This window comes from Cryptomeria japonica, chromosome 5 (genome assembly GCF_030272615.1).
Source record: "Cryptomeria japonica chromosome 5, Sugi_1.0, whole genome shotgun sequence".
Classification (NCBI taxonomy): Eukaryota; Viridiplantae; Streptophyta; class Pinopsida; order Cupressales; family Cupressaceae; genus Cryptomeria; species Cryptomeria japonica.
The window spans coordinates 803,472,295-803,476,111 of NC_081409.1; the positions used below are offsets into that span (position 1 = coordinate 803,472,295).

At 40.3% G+C, this 3,817-nt stretch overlaps 1 pseudogene; it reads left to right on the forward strand.

Moving 5' to 3' along the window:
• Positions 1-866: 866 nt before the first annotated feature.
• On the forward strand, positions 867-3,211 carry LOC131075575 (L-type lectin-domain containing receptor kinase IV.1-like; annotated as a pseudogene).
• The last annotated feature ends 606 nt before the right edge of the window (positions 3,212-3,817 follow it).

Sequence of the window (3,817 nt, forward strand, 5' to 3'; positions counted from 1 at the left end):
GTTGACAGTTTCTTTAACTTGTTTTGAATGAATGTTTATATATATAGAAGAACAATAGTGCGCTACAAGGTATGGGAAGATTTGAATGGAAAAACCTATATATGTTAAATCACTAAGGCTTTATAAGTAAGTTGCCAAGTAAAATCTGGTATATAGAATGGTCAAGTTTACTAATAGTGGGGTCCTACATTGTAAAATCATGACTACCTAGACCAGAGAGCATTCAAGATCCATTAAGAGCACGAGCATCAAATAAATTAGAATTTGAAAAGGAGGACCTCTTTAGGATTTGAGGAATATATGACATTTACAAAATATTTGACATTTCAGGAGCAAGTTTGGGAGAAAAAATTGCACGATAAAGGTGGGGTAAACAGAGAGAAGTTGATGTGATTCAAACTACTGACCCGCATATGTCGGTGAGTAGTAATTTCTGGTGTGCACGTAGGGAAAACCATAAACCTCACTCAATCAAACAACGCTTTCACCCATATACAAAGACGACGTCTACAATAAAATACAAAAGAAATAATTTCTACTTTGTGTTGAACTTTTTCATAAACCCCAGACTTGCCAATTTATGTCAACTGTTTTATCACAATACCACCGACCCACTAAATAATTAATCCAGCTATATAATTTAAATATAGCTCAATTTCCAACAATTGAAGATATTAAGAAATTCTAAAGAAAGTCAATCAACCCTGCATCCACGTTCCTTCTTGGACATTTCGTCCATGGGGAAGATTTTCACCTGTCATCTACCACATTTTAACAACAGGAATACCATTGGAAGCCTGATAACACATGACATTTCATTTTGAGCCTTACAATTTCCCTTACAAGTTATATCCAAATAGTTGACGATGAGAAAAAATTCTATCAAGAATTTCAGTGCACTTGTTTTCTTAGAGGAACCAATGGCTTCCTTTTGCCACTTAACCTCCTGTTTTATCATAGTGCTGCCATGGCTATTGTTCAGCTCACACTTTGCCAGCGCCAAAACTTTCAGCTATGGGGATTTCAACGAGTCAAATATAATACTGCTAAAGGATGCTTCATTACACTCTCACCGGGTGCTCACCCTGACCAATCAAACCTGGCGTTCAGTGGGCCGTGTTCTGTACCCCAACCCCATCATTATAAAAGACCGCAATAATTCAGTTTTGTCCTTCAGCACTACCTTTGTCTTCTCCATTGCTCCATCTAAGGGCCTGGACGGGAATGGGATGGCCTTCATTATGGCTCCCAATAAGTCCGTCGTAGGCGCCACAGATTCGCATTACCTTGGACTTGCCTCGCCTACAACAAATGATCTCGAATCCAACCACTTTTTTGCAGTCGAGTTTGATACAGTTTATGACCTTGATATGGGAGATATAGACGAGAACCATGTTGGAGTTAACAAAAATGGCGTTAAGTCCTTCGAATCTCAGCCGGCAGCCTATTGGGTTGACAAAGATCATTTTAACAATTTGAGTCTGAACAGTGGAGAGAATATCCAAGCCTGGATTGATTATGATCATGTTGAAGACCGGCTTAATGTGACTGTTGCAGTAGTCGGGATGGAGAAGCCTGTACGGCCGTTGATATCCGTTACGAAATTCAATCTTACTGCAGTTTTGAAGGAGGAGGTGTATGTGGGGTTTACTGCATCGACAGGGTCTTATGCTATTGAAGATCATTACATTCTCGGCTGGAGCTTCAGTACGGAACGTAATGTAAATATAAGATTGAAATAGATTTGCAAAACTAGATTAGGGGTGCCCGTAAAACAAAAAACGATCAGATTCTTGTTATAAAATTTATTTGAAGGTTTGCTCAGAGGTGGGAAGCTTCTGAAATTTAGTATGATCATACATTTTTGAGTTCCATCTCCTAGTTATGTATTGTTTTTTATTCTGTGTTGGTCTATTCATCTGGGCCTATACTTTCAACAGGTAAAGCACCGCTCCTAGATCTTTCGGATCTCCCTTCATTCATCGAGAAAAAGCCGATAACTAAATCCAGGGGCTTTACGGCCGGTGTGAGTGTAACATCTCTGGTTGTGTTCCTTCTAGCCGTTCTCTTTGCATTACTTAAAGTGAAAGAAATAAAAGAGAGGGATAAGATTGAAGAATGGGAGCTAGAGTTTTGGCCTCACAGAATTCCCTACAAAGAGCTAAAAGCTGCCACACAAAACTTCCGAAATGACCAGCTGGTGGGCTGCGGGGGCTTTGGACAGGTTTACAAGGGCGTTCTCTGCAGAAGCGGCCTGGAAGTTGCAGTGAAATGCATCACAAAGGACTCCACTGCAGGAATGAAGGAATTTATTTCAGAAATCTCCAGCGTGGGTCGTCTCCAGCACAGAAACCTTGTTCAATTGCGGGGCTGGTGTAGGAAAAACAAAGAGCTGTTTATTGTTTATGACTATATGCCAAACGGAAGCCTGGACAAATTGATATTCCCAAATCCAAAAGAAAAAACAGAAGTTCTTTCTTGGGCCCGAAGATATGCAATTCTGAAGGGCATCGCTGCAGGGTTGTTGTATCTTCACGAGCAATGGGAACGCAGAGTCGTTCACAGAGACGTGAAATCCAGCAATGTGTTGCTCGATTCAGAGCTTAATGCAAAGCTTGGAGATTTTGGGCTTGCTCGTTTGTACGATCACACGCAAAATCCACAGACAACTCGGGTGGTGGGGACTGTTGGGTATATCACTCCAGAAGTCACAAATACAGGGAAAGTTACTCCATGCTCCGATGTATTCAGTTTTGGCGTTGTTTTGCTGGAAGTTGCATGCGGCAGGAGGCCCGTAGATTTGTCCAAGGAGAATGAACAGATTGTTTTGGTGGATTGAGTGAAGGATTTATACCAAAATGGAGAAATCTTGCACGCAGCTGATCCAAATCTCGATGGTGTGTATGATGCTGAAGAAATGGAATTGGTGCTGAAATTGGGATTGGTTTGTTCTCATCCTGAACCAGAAAAAAGGCTTGGCATTCTAACTGTCCTGCAAATACTGGAAGGCCAGGCACCTTTTCCATCTCATCAAATTCTGTGGATTTCATATGAAACGAGTTGCAAAGATTATGGCAGCGTTGTTGTTCATATTACAGATGAAGTAACTGCTGATCAATTGGCTTCCGTTCCTGTCTCTGTGGAATCTGCAAGCATTTCAACAAGCCATGGTTATGAGAAAGATTCTGATTATGATGTAGGCATGAGATGATTTTATAAGTCTATATACGCTCCTGCTTTTATGCTAAATTTCAATATGGATTTCTACTTGTATAGTAGTATGTTTGTGCTGTGGTTAGCAGCAGTTCTCTGTTCTCGTTTCGCTGCTCTGCAGCCGTTGAATCTCTGTACTCATTCTACGTATATTAATATCCTTATTCCACCTGTCAAACAGTTGTAGGTCAATCTGTTGAGGGTAATTTGTGACGATAATGATATGTGATACTAACTATTCAAATCTTGATAAATCCGCACAGACCAGGTTTGACAGAACCATCATCAATCAAGGTTCAAACCTTCATATAAACACGTTTTTTGTAGGTTTTTAGCACGCAAAATCATAACTAAAGAAGATCGATTCCTAGTTCCGAACGAGGGCCCAGCTTACCTCAAAGTCGATTTGGTAGACCAATTTGCTAAGGGAAAAGTGAAATAAACCCATTATGAAATTCGTAACACAGCTAGGGAAATAGTCTACTGCCAGTGGAAGGTCTCACCGCCTCTCCCAATCGTCTGGTACTGCTGTAAATGACTTTGACAGATAGATTCCTCTTATAAATAAGAAATCACTAAAGATAGAAGAATTGATTAAAAGTTT